The sequence below is a fragment of the Myotis myotis genome, unplaced genomic scaffold, assembly GCF_014108235.1.
Source record: "Myotis myotis isolate mMyoMyo1 unplaced genomic scaffold, mMyoMyo1.p scaffold_m19_p_3, whole genome shotgun sequence".
NCBI classification, from domain to species: domain Eukaryota; kingdom Metazoa; phylum Chordata; class Mammalia; order Chiroptera; family Vespertilionidae; genus Myotis; species Myotis myotis.
This window is the reverse complement of record NW_023416335.1, coordinates 29,576,157-29,591,952: the sequence shown is the minus strand read 5'-3', so window position 1 is coordinate 29,591,952 and position 15,796 is coordinate 29,576,157.

Sequence of the window (15,796 nt, the reverse complement as noted above, 5' to 3'; positions counted from 1 at the left end):
CACACACCCTGGTATGGTGCACACCACAGGTTCCCCCTCTTCCACAGCAGTTTCAGCGCAGTGAACTGACATGCGCCCCGGGGGTTGTTCTCCACGAGTGTGTGGGACACCATGGTCAGCCCGCGTGGGCCATGTTTGGCCATGCACGAGATGGACAACCATTTGTCTCTTCCACAGGTGGCTGCAGCCTGCGGACTTCCTGCTAGTGAACGCTTCAATAGCCACCTGGGCATCAGCAACACCCAGGAAGGATAAGCATTTCTTGCTATTAAAACAACATTTAAATTTTCCTCACTGTAGGTATTGTCTGTCTATTTATCAACCGTGAATCAGAATGTGGCTTTGCCAACCCAATCACCATTTGGGCCAGTTGCCACAATCAATACCCATTACTCTGGCCAACTCAATTGTATAAAAATTGTCATTGAGCTAAAAGACATTCTAAGTTACTGGAATGACTGTGCTGAAAATATCAAAACTCAGGCTCTTTTAAATGGAGTAGCATCACCTAAAATCATAACTAGCATGGAGTAAGCCTATCTTAATGTAGGGGCCGGTGGACGGACAACAGTACTGCAATCTGGAGGTCCAGGATTGAACAGAGTCATGCCTGCTGGTCATGTGACATGAAAATGTCTCTAAATCACCCTGTGTCTCAGCTTTGTGTCTAGAAAACAAAACCACTATTTCCTATGGTTTCCTCCCTTTAGATAGTGAGAATTTAAAAACCTTAGAATTCTTGACTCTTAAGTTTTATCCTCAGTCTTTTTGACATCCTCAATCCTGTTTATCTGCTACAATTTTTAATTTCCTTTTATTCTGTGTTATTCCTTTCAGCCTTCTTGTTGAGTTGTTTATGCTATGCAACGTGTTCCTAGTGTTTTTTGCTTTTATTATTAAGTGAATTATAAATAACAAATAAACTGATATCTGCCTTATCTTGCAAACCAGCTGTCTGCAAAAACATAAAATAAGTAATGTGTGTGAAGGTATTTTGGAATTGTAAAGCATAGATACACAATCACTCTATACAATATATAATGCATACATGTGGATGTATGTATATACATGTATGTATACTATATGTACATACATATATGTGCATGTGTACATATTGAGAGAGAGAAATGTTACCAATGAAAGTCTAGAAGAGACAGCAGAAGAAACACTGTCATCCTTTATTTTTGTTCTGGCCTTGAGCACACATCCTCCCTGCCTACCTTATCCATCCCAGCAAACAGAGGTGGGTGCAGGAATTAAGGCTGATGGGACTGTGACAAAGGGAGCGAGGTTTCAAGCCCAAGGGCACAAGGGAAGGTCTCCTTACTTGGCTGACCACCAGAGTATCTATTACCTCTGTATTCCACAAGTTCTTCAGTTTCATTAGATAAGTTGATTAAATAAAGCCATCAGGCGCCTCCAAACAGCAACACTACATCTTCTTTAATTTCTGAAGTAGTTTTGCCTACTAGAAGTTAAATATCTAAATTTAATTAGATATTGGTGTTTATTTGTTAGATGCACACTAAAGGACCTTTTTTGACCGTGTGTGTGTGTGTGTGTGTGTGTGTGTGTGTGTGTGTGTGTGTGGTGGGGGCACTACTGTCTTGCTTGTTGGATTACTTTCATTCCCTGCTGTTTGGTATTTTGTGTTCAGGTATTTTTAGATGTATCCCTTCATATCTTTGGCCTTCATAGAGAAATGATTTTAAAAGTAAGCATCTTAAAAAGTCATTTTATCTGGTTCCATATTATAAGAGGTCTCAACCATACCACAGCATTCACACAGACATACACATGAAGGTGGGGAATTCAGTTCAACTTCCCTTCCATTCATTTTATCCAAATTTAATTAAGCCTTAAGAATAAAGACCTTGTCCATGATGCTATCATAGGTCCCATACCTTTGGAATTCATGCTGCACATATAATTTCTACTCTAAATTTAACACATGACTTAAGGACTAAACAAAGTATTTGTTCTAAAATCTGTTTCTCCACCTACAATGCATCTATTTTCCTTTCTACATTGAATATGGACCATTGTAAAGACTTTATTCTCTAAAATGTTATGCACTGTGACCCAAGCCTTGAAATAGCATTTGCTCTATCTGTTCACAAAAAGAGAAACAGCCAAATGTTAAGCAAGATGTATTTACAGTCATCCATAAAGTAATTAGGGCCCAGCCAATGTGGCTCCATGGCTGAGCGTTGACCTATGAACTAGGAGGTCAGGTTTGATTCCTGGTCAGGGCACATGCCCGGGGTGTAGACTCAATCTCTAGTAGGGGGCATGCCAACCGGCAGCCTATCAATGATTCTCAACATTGATGTTTCTATCTCTCTCTCTGTCTCCCTTCATCTCTGAAATTAATAAAAATATTTTTAAAAAATAATTAGGCCACAACTGTATCACTAACTTAATAAATTTTATGTTAGGAAGTTTATTACTATAATAGCTCATTTTAAAGTAAAAGACAATAACCCTTCCCATTCTTCTTTTACCATATTTTTATTTTTCTAAGAACTGATTTCTATTGACAGTTTATTCACCAGCCAATCTGATACCACAACTGAACAAAAGCTCTCATTGCAAAAATATCCAGAAACACATCCATATAATTCATTAATTTATGATTGACTTTGATTATTTAAAGGATCTTATTTTAAAGACAAATTATGTTTATGGAAAGTTAACATTAGTATAAAGAAGAATGATACAATTTAACCAGATCAAAGACACAGGGAAACCAATGCATCACTCGTATTATTATAATTTTTTAGTGTCCTGTTGGAAGACCACAGATTAACGGTATCTTTTTCCCCTTAAAGTTATCTAAGCATTTTGCTGATCATTTGTCAACTTATACTCTATCTTCCAGACTAAACTTTAACTTTCCTTTAGGTTGCTTTTTCTCCAGAAAACTGCTGAGAGACTATAATTATTTCATGTCTAAAGACCAATAATTGGCTTTAGTTCATTCATTCATTAATTCAATAAATTATTATGGAGCATGTTCTATTTGTGAGATGCAGACAAATTCTCCTAGACTCCAGATTCCTTTGAGATTGCCTCCTTTTGACCAACTCTGGCAAGGAGTCCTGAAAACTTATTTGACTTATTGTTGGATCAAAGAGCTGTCTTAAAACTGCCATTTCCAGCCTCAGTGTAATCCTTTGCTAAATTGCTCCCATTCGGTTGAAGTCCTCAGGTGGAGCTGCCTACAAGAGTCATTCACCAGCAAGGTGATTCCTGTAGTGGGGATGGGCCCTAACAAATATGGAGACTCACTGAGCTTAGCGAGAAGCACAGAGACCAGCATCCAGAGTCAGAAGCTGTACATTGTCACCTAGAGCCAAGTTCATCCATAATAAAGTGATGTTCAATATCAAAGGAAGTTGAGAAGAATAGAGTGTGTCCATATTTAATCAAACAGGTGGCTCAGCATCTATATGCAAGAACGCCAGCCTCTAGGCTTTGTCAGAGCTGTTGGGAACCATGAAGAGCCTGAGATTCTACCTTATTTATAAGCCATGGAGCTAGACTGGCATAGTTTTGTGGATGTTGGCAAAAGATACAAGACTCCTAGGTCTGAAGCCAAAAACTAATATTCACAGCACAATAAGCAGCATGAGCATGCACCTATTTGCATCTGTTTTCTTTGTCCCCATGTCCCAAAGGCTTAATACAGATGGGTACACAGCAGTTGCCTTTAAAGAAGAGGGACCCAAGTCATTATACTGGACAATAAGCCAGTATTCATGCCCAGGCTAGTCTGGCTCAGTGGATAGAGTGTCAGCCTGCAGACTGAAGAATCCCAGGTTCAATTCTGGTCAAAGGCACATGCCTGGAATGCGGGCTCAATCCCCAGTGGGGGGCGAGCAGGAGGCAGCTGATCAGTGATTCTCTCTCGTCATTGGTGTTTCTATCTCTCTCCTCTGCCTTCCTTTCTGAAACCAATAAAAAATATATTTTAAAAAATAAGCCAGTAATCACTTTGCTCTGGAGACATTATCTTCATCTTCCAAAGCTGTTAGCAAACTTAACCCTTTGCTCGGGAAGGAGTTACCACTTCTATCTTCTAAGACTATGTGCTACAAACACATTCTTCAAGACAGAGTTCAGAACTCAGCTATTGGTGACTCTGTCCATACAACACAGAGAAACATGAGAGACCATTGAGAATTACCTCCCAGTAAGGGCGTTCTTTCTTTCCCCCCTTATGTTTTGTGTAACAGGGATTACATTTTCAAAATATTTAATAAATACCTCTTTCATAAAAATGATTTTTCCTGGCAGTATGTGTACCATAATAACATAAAACAATGGAGAAGTATCTGCTGCCACCTCAGAAAGGAGGGTGATGCAATGTCGGAAAGTGTCTGGGACAAGTAGAAGGGAAGCCAGCTCTCTTAGCTTCCCAGAGGTGAACATAGTGCCAACCCCACTATCATAGTTCTTATCCTACATGAAGAGGACCTGATATGCCCTTTCACCAAATATTGAAGAAGTCAATCCAATTATACATTCAAGGACTTGGGAAATGACCATGGGTGGGCCCAGCACAAGACTCAGTGAGAAGATTCTGCTGTGAGGTACTATGCACTGATTCTGTGGGGCTTTGTGGTTAGTTAGAGACAAAGACTGGATTAGCACTCCCAAGAAAGAGGGACCCAGAAGAAGTTCCTACATACTCCTGGGCAATGTTGAGAAAGTTGGTTTGGCAGAACAGAGGTGCTTTGGGGGAGAGAAAATTGTTATACATGAGCATATGGAGAATACAGACAAACATGATTAACATTTCAGGTTATGTGTTTCTAGACCTCTCTCTCTCTCTCTCTCTCTCTCTCTCTCTCACACACACACACACACACACACACACACACACACACACACACACACACACATTTTATTTAATATAATATGGTGAATACCTTCTATGTACTGAATTTTTTCTCTCAAAATTTATATGTTAAATCCTACCCCCCATGGGCTGGTATTTGGAGATGAGGCCTTTGGAAGGTTATTAGCTGAGGTCAGGAAGATGGGATCCAATGATGAGATTAATGTCCTTATAAAAAGAGGATGAAACAAGATTCCAAGGAAAGGCCATGTAGGACAATACCAGAAAGAGGGCCTTCAGCAAGATGGCACCCTGATCTCAAACCTTCAGCTTCCAAAACTATGAGAAATAAATGGTTTTTGTTTAATCCACCCAATCTATGGGACTTTGTTATAGAGTCCAAAACTGACTAAGACAATGTATTTTTACATTATTAAATATTCTTTTTCAACATCATATTGATACACTTAAAGTAGCACATTGTATGAGACAGTCTAGTCTTGGGTATTTTCTGCCACTTTGATCCATTCCAGGCTTATTTAAAATTTGTTAGGATAAGACTAGAGTAACCCTCTTTAAGACATGCTCTTTCTTGGGTCGAGATGAAATGACCTGGATATTCTGTGAGGCATCTTCTCTCTAGTTGGCTGGCTGGAATTTCCGTCTCCAGCAGGCTGTAATGCCAGCATCTGCTGTAGCTCACAGCCTCCCAGAGCTCTTCTTTCTCAGGCTCCAGGGAGTCCCATCCTGAAGTACAGCTTTATATTTGTCCAAAGACTTGCGAGGACCCTAGGCATTTTTCTAGAGCTCTTGCACTACATAGCTTCCTTCTCTCGTGTTCTGCCTACAAATGCCAGCTACTCAGCAGCCCCAGTGGTGCTTTGCCTAGGCTCTACTTTCCTGGCTTCAGTCCACAAAGGCCACTAAGCTGAAAACTGGGGTGATCTGGGACTAACTTGTGCATTTCTTTTCTCTCTAGGAACACAGTCCTACACTTCCTGTTTTCTGATACCTGAAAAGGTTGTTTTTCCTATGTTCTGTGGTTTTGTAGTTACTTATGACAGGGGGGCTATTCTGGTCCCAGTTACTTTATCATGCCCCAAACTAGTTGTCTTGTTTCACTGGTAAAATTGTTCTGCTTTGTTAAAGACAAATCTCCAGTGCTTAGCTTTCTACATACAGATACCCCAAATAATTTTCTTTGACTACTTATTAAAAATAATAATACTGAGTCAAGATATAGAGTTTATAAAAATTTCCTCTAATTATACTGTTCCTTTTAGCTATGCCCAGCATGCTTTATTAATAAATGAACAATTGTAATTGATTCATTTTACAATAAAGGAAACATATGTATATTGTACACCTTTCCCCCCTTCACAGAATCAAGAAGAACTATAATGAAAATAAATCTTTCTCATGGATCTATATTTATTATCTTTGGAAGAAACCAACCAACATTAACAGTTTCTTATGTATCTTTCAGAATTTTCTATGTCTATAAACACATATATACTTATTTTCCTTCCTTTGTTTTATGATACAGATGGGAATATATTCTTTGCATTGCTATGCATCTTTTTAAAAATTAATATCGTGAATAGATTTCCATATTTGTTCAGATTTATCTATCTTATTTTTAAACATAGCTCTACTTCCTAGATGTACCATAATTTAATTAATCAATTCCCTATTGATGGACATTTATAGTATTTTCACTTTTAGCATTTCAAGTAATGCTACAAGGAAAATTTTTGCAAGCCTTCATGCAGGTAATAAAATATACTTCTAAGTTAAGTTCCTAAAGTGGAATTGGTAAGTCAAAATAAATATGCATTTTATTTTATTGGATATTATCAAAATGCTCTCCAAAGAGATTCCACCAATTTTCACTCCCACCAATAACAGATGATACCATCTGATGGCCCACATCCTCTGTACACTGTGAAATACCGTTTTTTAGTCCTTGCCAATCTGCTAGGTTAAAAAAATAGCATCTCATTTTTACTTGTTATTATTTAATTAGGAGTAAGGTAGTGCTTATTTCCCTGTCTTCATATTGGTATTTATTTAAACTGCTTGTTCATGTCCTTTCAATAACAAATTTTAGTGAGGCCAAGCTGGGTCAGACAGCTACTGCTAATTTCATTGGAATTATGTGAACACATCTCATGAACCATGTGATTTACCCCAAGAAGATGTTTCTGAAGTTGTATGTTTTTCTAGAATTTATGAGGTATTTATTATTTATTTATTTATTTATTTTTCTTGTTTTTGTTAATCCTCACCCAAGGATATTATTCCTATTGATTTTAGAGAGAGTGGAAAGGAGTGGAAGAGACAAAGAGAGAAAAAACATTGATGTGAGAGAAACACATGGATTGGTTGCCTCCTGCACATGCCCCAACCAGGGGCAGGGGTTGAGCCTGTAATGGAAGTACATGGCCTTGACTAGAATTAAACCCGAGACTCTTCAGTCCTCAGGCCAACACTCAAATCACTGAGAAAAAACAGCTAAGGCATGAGGTATTACTTTTAATGAACTTTATTCTCTAAATTAGTAATTCATACCATTTCTCTTTAAGTGTTTGATTATGCCAATATCTCTCCTTATTGTTACATCTAAAGAATGGGGCTTAAGTCCTTCTTAACAACTCTGGTTGTAAGAAAAGCAAAATTCTTTGTCATTTTTAGACACCTGGATCTTCTTTGACTGCTGTCTGTCATCACCTTACCGTTCTGGTTCCACTTCCTTCCCACATCTTTGAGGGGTGAGGTCGGATGTCCGCACTATAAGAGTTGCCAGCTTAATGACAGAATGTCACGCCCCATATTATTATGAAGGCATCTTGGAGCAAGTGTTATTTGTGTGAATACTTCAGAGACAAATTCTGCATCGTTTGGGACTTGAGTAAAAGCTGCTAAAGGGACTTATTCTTTGGGGCTTGTTCCCCGGCTCCCTCCGGAGCTGCCTAGCATAGCTCTGGGACATAGTGAAGACTGCACTCGAACTTGTACTAGCCCGAGCCTCAGATGGAGACTGCCTCCCACTTCTCCTCTAAATCTTGGGCTTTGGCAGCCCTACTGTGTGCCAATATATAATTAACCTACACGTGATGTCTCAAGAAGAAGAAAACACTGTAAGTGGTACACAGTCTCCCAGGGCTGTGAAACGAAAGGGTTGGTACTGCTGGCAACAACAGTTCTTGGCTGAAAGAAGGTCCATGGCAGAGAAGACAGTTGAACTGTTGGTGTGGACACTCACTTAAATCCATAAGCCCTCACCTCATGAATCTGGTTGATCAGGGCATCAGACTGTGCCACCTTCTGTGACTAGGCTTTTTTGGTGAATTCTTAAATAGCCTCTTAGCCTCCATGGCGGCTCCATGATTGTGACCTTATAACAGTTACCATGGAAAGAATTCCTCGATTATAAATAATGACAATGTGAGTTTCCTAGTTACCAAGTGTATTTATAGAGTGCATTCCAAAGGTACATGACATTTAATTCCAGCCTATTTTTAGAAATTAGAGGATAAAAAAGGAAAACACCCCCTTTTTTTTTCAAAATAATAGTGCTATTTTTCCAAGTCTTGTTATAGAACAGGAGATCTATATGACTATTAGGAAAAAATAAAGATTTTAGGTAATATACTATTCCTGGAGGGTTAAGAAAGTATTTACAATAACATAGATTTCAGTGTTAAGTCACTCTGACAATGTACCAGAATTAGATTTATAAATTTATCTTGGGGAAATGTAATGTCCCTCAATTATGTCATCAGACACAAAAGATGGGAGGACAGACATGCTTTTTACTTTGCAAAATAGTTTTCTTAACAAAAACCATTATTTCTCATGCAGAGCTCTTGAAAGCAAAGGCTTACAGAGAGAAGTCATGGACCAGAAAAGGAGAGTGAGGATTCCTAAGGAATATATCCCAAAAGAAAAGCCATTGACTGGGTTTTAAGTAACTTCTTAATGTGCTGCAGGAATGCAAGTTCAACAAAGATATGAAAGCAATGGAAATATAGCAATTTATATGTCTTGTCTAATATTTTGTCTTTCTTGAACACTATTCCAGGAGATGCTTCAAAGAAGTTGGTGTATAATGTTTCTTCAACTTGGTTTCAATGTCTCATAATTGGGAAATTTACTCCTTTCTGAATCTTTTCTCTCAGACCCTGAAACATGAAAATCAGGAACTTAATAACTGGAACCAGTACCATTAAAATTCTTTTCTCTCCATGTATATTTAATGTATTATATATTTGTAAGTTCCTTGGTTCAATTTCAATAAATATTTGTTGAACATTGCATTAGGTTTCTATGGGTCCTATAGCAAATCATTACCAAACTTAGTGCCTTAGAAGAACACTAAGTTATTATCTAACAGTTCCATAAGTCAGAAGTCTGACAAGGTTCAGCAGGGCTGAGTTCCTTTAAGAGGCTCTAGAGGAGAATATGTATTCTTATCTCTGCAGCTTCTAGGCACCCATCTTCCTTGGCCTATGGCATCTTTCAGCCATCTTTAAAGACAGCAATGGTGGGTGAGTCCTTCTCACACCACATCACATCACATCACGTCACGTCACGTCACGTCACGTCACATCACATCACATCACATCACATCACTCTAACTTCTTCCATCCTCACATCTTTCTCTCATTCTCTTCTGCGTCCTTCTTCCTCTGATTAGGGTCCTTGTGATTATACAAGGCCCACCTGGATAGTCTAGAATAGTCTCCCCATCTCAAGGTTCTTAACTTAGTCACATTTGCAAAGTCTCTTCTGCTATTGAAGTAACACATCCCCAGGTTCTGGGGATTGCAACATAGACATCTCAGCCTAGTATCCCTCATGGTAACAAGGTAGCTCCATATAGCCAAGCATCACAGCATGGTTATAATTATTTTTTTTTTTAGAGCAAAAGAATTTCCCAAATTTCCCCAGCAAACCTGTTCTTTAAGATCATTGGCTACAATTACATCACATTTCCTTGCCTGAACTCAATTTCAATAAAGAGGAATCTGTTTCCAGGGATGGCTTGAGTTAAGCAAGAGCCACTCCAAGAATTGCAGTTGTGCCCCCATACCCTAACTTCATGGCCCCTTTAAAGGGTACATAAACTTTCCTAGGAAGGAGAATTGGCCATAGCTAGGATGTAGGTGACCCTTAATTTCCGCCTTTCTTGGAAATCAAGAACTGTAAGGTCTGATACGGTCAAGGAACTTAAAACTGGAAGAGTTTTCCAAGTCCATCGGGAATAAGGTGAACTGATCCGTCATCAGGCCAACCTTTCTTTTTTGAAAAAGATCATCTCCTTTATATTCAGATGGAACAAGAGCCAGCTGAATGTAGTAATATTTCAAGTGTTAGTTACACCTCATAAGAAGAGTTAGAAAAGTGTCAAGACCTTCTTCCCACATGTAATTTTTTCAGCATCTACTAAATGCACTATTTCAACTAGAAGCTAGAACTTCAAATAAAGAAACCTCAGTTTGGGACTAGCTTATTTATTTATTTTTCTCTTCTGCTTATTTTGGGATTTATGTCTGAATTTATGCTGACTTTTCTAAATATGTTTACAAAACCTCTGTAGTTCTTTATTATTTTTAATCCAAGCTTAAAATGTGTGTCCCTGCCACTAGGTATTTGATACAAAAAGGCAATTTCTACTTGAAAAAGCAATGGCAAATAATTCCTGAGGCATATTCGTGTTTCACTGTGGGCATAATTCTTCTTTCTGATTTACACACTGATTATCTATTCAGAGGAAGCACTTAGTCTCCACTTAAAATGTAGGAAAACTTTCCATTACCATCAACTGGAAGATTGTGAGCCAAGCAACATACTTTATAAGCACAATACAAATGCATAAAACAAGATATCAGGCTTCAACCCCCTACCCCCAAGTAATTTCATGAGAAAATATTGCTTTTTTAAAAAAAATAGTCAATCACAGAAATGGCTTTTCAACTCTTAAAATGTGAGTAGCAAAGTGAAAGTTTTTATTGCTAAAAAGGGGGTCTTGCCCTGGCTGGTTTGGCTCAGTGGATAGAGTGTTGGCCTGTGGACTAAAGGGTTCCAGGTTTGATTCCAGTCAAGAGCACAGGCCCGGGTTGCAGGTTCAATCTCCAGTGGGTGGCATGCAGGAGGCAGCCAATCAGTGATTCTATCTCATTATCAATGTTTCTATCTCTCTCTCCCTCTCCATTCCTCTCTGAAATCATAAAAGTATATTTTTAAAAGAAATTAAAAAGGGGGGCTCAGTTTAGGCTAAAAATAGCAACTTACATGCCTAGGTACATTCATGAATGTTTACTTACAATAAAGCTTTAACAGATGCCACATGATTAGAGCATAACCCTTATCCTTTTGAAGTCAACAAAACACAGGTCATAGATTTCTTCCAATCATAGTTAGTTAGCTCTCGGGAGGAAACTCTGGGGTGGGACATAGCAACATTTTTATTTTCATGCAGAGCAGAGGTGAGTTTACACAAATAATTTATGGAAAGCTAGGAATATTCCAGAAATTTAGTCTTGTGTGCTAATATTGCCTATAATCACCAGGCAAGTATAGTCCTAGAGTCCGCATCACATGCTTCTGGTAAAATCTTTCCGGACATTTTAGTTCATTGAATTAAAATTTTGTAATCCCCATTTAACATTTTGGTAAGACTGAAAAAGCATCACTGTAACTTACGAAGCTTTGGCCTGTTTGATTTTGATGCCCAGTATCAGCATAGCTGTTTCTCCTGGTGGCAATCCAGGTGCAGATCACGGAAAAGAAGTCCTGCCTCAGGAGAGTTGATATAGTTGCCATGAAAATGCAGCACTCAGGTCTCCTGTCATAGGGAGCATGAATGACTGATTCTCCCAGCTGCTGCCTTTCTGGATGCACTACCACAATCACTTCCCCATAGGCTGTTCACAGACAATGAGTAAACACAGCAAACTTTCGCATAATAATTACACAGGATTCCGCTACTAGGCAACTTTAGTTCAGTACTCTCCACTGTCCTCGCTGATCCTCTCATGGAACTGCGCTGAAATCCAAGACTTTTCCTACCCAAGCCTTTTTCCTTTCCTCACTCCTTTCTTAGGTGGCAGACCTGTATCATGATCTTCATGCTCACTGCATCATATCCTGCACCCACCCCAATCCATCTCTCACAGGTCTAATTCTATCTTGGAGACTTTGTCTAGATAGATCTGAACAAACTTACTTTGCTTCCCCTACGTTCACCAAAGGGCACCACACTTGAACAGAATGTGAAGTCTCTGTTGAATAATAAAGACTAAAACATGATCAATACATGAGTTATAAAATTTTTAAGAAGTACATTTTCATAACCCAATAAATACACAGAGCTAATAAAAAGTGGCCAAGAAAATCTCTTTAATAACTACATATTGCAAACTTATAAATTTTATAAAACGTGTTTGGGAGGAAAATGGATTATCTCAGTACCTGGGTACAGGTTGAACATGTTCTGGTGCTGAACTACAGTCCCATTGGGATGGTTCTCGAAATCAGTGGCTCTCTTGACCAATGGGCAGAGTTTCAGGTGTTTCGCCTGGTTGTCCACATTGTGCAAAAAGAGAACTGAAAAAAGCAAAAATTTATGGAGACTCAATATTATGCTTATTTCAGCCAGAGGGATATTTTATAATTTGAAGTTATGCCTCATCTCTCCTAATCCCTTCCATATGGATTCCCATGGTTCTTGGGATAAAGAAGCAAATTCTCAGAATTGCCTACTGGCCTTGTATGACCTAGACCCTCCTGGACCCTGCAGTCACCCCTGCACTCACCGTGGAGGAGCCCTCTGGGACTACAGCTCCCTCCCTTCTACCTGAGTGCCTCCCTTTTACTGCTGTACTTCTGAAATATTTCCTCCTTCCCTCTTGACCTGCTGGGCTCTACTCAAAATTCAGGTCTTCAGCTGGAATTTTACTTTCTTAGGAAACATTTCCAGATCCCAGAGAAGTTGCATCTTCTGTGACAAAGATAACAATGTGTCCTGGTTTATCTGGGCAGTTCAGGTTTTCACCAGTTGTCTGGTTACTGGCCCCTCTCATTCACTGGTTTCAGGCATCTGGTCCCCCCACCTATAATTCATTTTACATACTGTACTTGTCCTTCATCAGAATTACCCAGCTATTGAAAATATGTATGATTTTATTTTTTAGTACCCGCTTCCTTAGAGAAACTGTAAGAAATATATTGACAATAATATGTTTAGTGTGTTCCATCACTGAATTTCCAACATATGGTAGAATCATGGGCACATCTAAGATGCTCATTGAATGAATGAGAGATTGACTGAAAAAATGGGGCATTGAAATATTATCCAATTGCTTTCATCAAAGACAAAAAGGTTGTAGGTCTTGCTTTAATTTACATTTCTTTGATAACTACAAAGATAGATATTTTTCCTTACTATTTATATTCCATTATGAATTTTTGACTCATATCCTGAGCTTTTTCATTTTTTGTGGTCTTTATTATGTTATTATGTTTATGAACAATTTATTTATTATAGACACTAATCCTTTATCTGATTTATTTGATGCAGACTAGAAGTGACAGTTATTTTCAATTATTTTTTTTATTTCTTTCATTTTTGTTGCTTTCCATCTTTTATATGATTAACATTTTTATAGTAAAGAGTCTGTTAACCATTTCTTTCATTATTTCATTTCTTGTCTGGCATACTTATTCTAAATTTGTAAGAAATGTTTTTGCTTATTTGTTTTATCATAAATTCTTGGTTATTTTTAAGCTGTTTGTCAAAGTTAATTTTGACATTTGATCTAGAATGTGGATTGAAACAAGTTTATCTCCATTCTCTTTGGGTATATAATAACTTTAAAATATAGCTTGTTACAGATGAACTTTAGTCCAACTCCTTCTACTCCATAACTGTCATAGCACATGCAAAGTACTAAAATGCTGTTGTGTGTGAAAATCTTTGTAAACAAGATGGTCATCTTAATAAATGGTGTCGAATGAGGAATCTGATCATTACCACCAAGTTTTTCCATAGCTATTGGTGGATAAAATTTTAGTCTGGTGAGGGCAGAGGGGAGGCAAGTGGGAAGGGAAAGGAAATTGTATACAGTAAGACAGATGTTTCTCTTTCCATCTGGACTTCAGATAAAAGTTAAAGATGAGACTATTAATCTGACATTCTTAAATCATGTCTTTTCATTTGTTAACTTCAAAAATATTTGCTGATGCCCTCTAGACTTGCATACGCACCTTTGTGAGGAAATGTATGTATTTAGAAGAAGGTGAAGGGATCAGGGATGAAGTCTGTGCTTATGCAAATGTACAAGCCTGGCCGAAAGGAATGTCAACCCTCATTCACAGCAGCTGACCCATTGAACCAAAATGGTAGCTCAGAGATGTTTGTGAAATTATGCATTAAAAACAGATGAGAGGGATAGGGTAAAGCCATCTATACCAGAAACTCCACACATTCTTAGCCAATGTGGAGCACATTCAAGTCTTTGCAGCAAAAGCACACCCTTTTAGACCAAGTTGAAACTTAAGGTGGAGCTTTCTTCTAACAGCATTGATTAACCAAATGCTGTCAACGTGCACAAATTTATAACTGACTTCTGATCATTGGTTACCAAAGGCCTCATAATCAACCTCATTTGTATTCTTTCTTTTTCTCAAGGAACTAAGTACATCTCAGCTCATTTCATTTATTTGAAATAAAGATTACGTCTCTCATTTGTTTTATGGCTTTCATTTTTGAGAGGAAAAAATGATGAGTGCATTATTTTCAGCAAAAAAAATGGAGATAGGAAGTCTCCATTAGCCACCATATTGTTGTTGTATTTCTCCTTTACTTTTTGGTTACTGGATTACAATTTGCTCTTATGGATATGAATGCTGTCATTCCCTTCTATAATGAGTTTTGTGCTGCTTTCTTGGTTCAGCTGACCTTGTCCTTCTTTTAGATCCTATCTAATAAAAGAGTGATATGCAAATTAACTGTCACTCTTTCACTCCCTCACTCCCTCACTCCATCACAAAGATGGCGGTGGCCACAGAGCTGGAGAGAGCAGGAGGCTTGGGATGCCCTGGCGATGGAGGAAGCCAAGCTTCCCGCCTGCCTTGGCTGGACCTGGGCTCTGCTCAAGGCTACAAAGTTTCAATTATAGAAGTTAAATAAATCCCAGATACCTGCTTTCAGCCCGCGGGCGTGGCCAGCCTGAAAACGGCCATCAGCCCCTCACCCAGGCTGTCCAGGCACCCCAGTGGGGACCCCCACCCTGAAGGGGGTGTGGCCAGCCTGAAAATGGCCATCAGCCCCTCACCCAGGCTGGCCAGGCACCCCATTGCAACCCCCCATCCTGATCTGAGACACCCTTCAGGGCAAACCAGGCGGCCCCCACCGTGCACCAGGCCTCTATTCTATATAGTAAAAGGGTAATATGCAAATTGGCCCTAACAGCAGAATGACTGGAAATGACTGGTCACTATGACATACACTGACCACCAGGGGGCAGACGCTCAATGCAGGAGATACCCTCTAGTGGTCAGTGTGCTCCCACAGGGGGAGCTCTGCTCAACCACAAGCCAGGCTGACAGCTGCCAGCACAGCGGTGGTGGTGGGAGTCTCTCCAGCCTCCTCAGCAGTGCTAAGGATGTCCGACTGCAACTTAGGCCTGCTCCCTGCTGGCAAGTGGACATCCCCTGAAGGCTCCCGGGCTGCCAGAGGGATGTCTGACTCCCAGCTTAGGCCCGATCCCCTGGGGAGCAGGCTTAAGCCAGCAGGTGAACATCCCCCGAGGAGTCTCAGACTGCAAGAGGGCACAGGCAGGGCTGAGGGACCCCCCTGGGTGCACAAATTTTTGTGCACTGGACCTCTAGTAGTGTAATAAAATGCTAAACTTAAAAATGAAAATAGAACTTCTAAAAAGAAAAGAA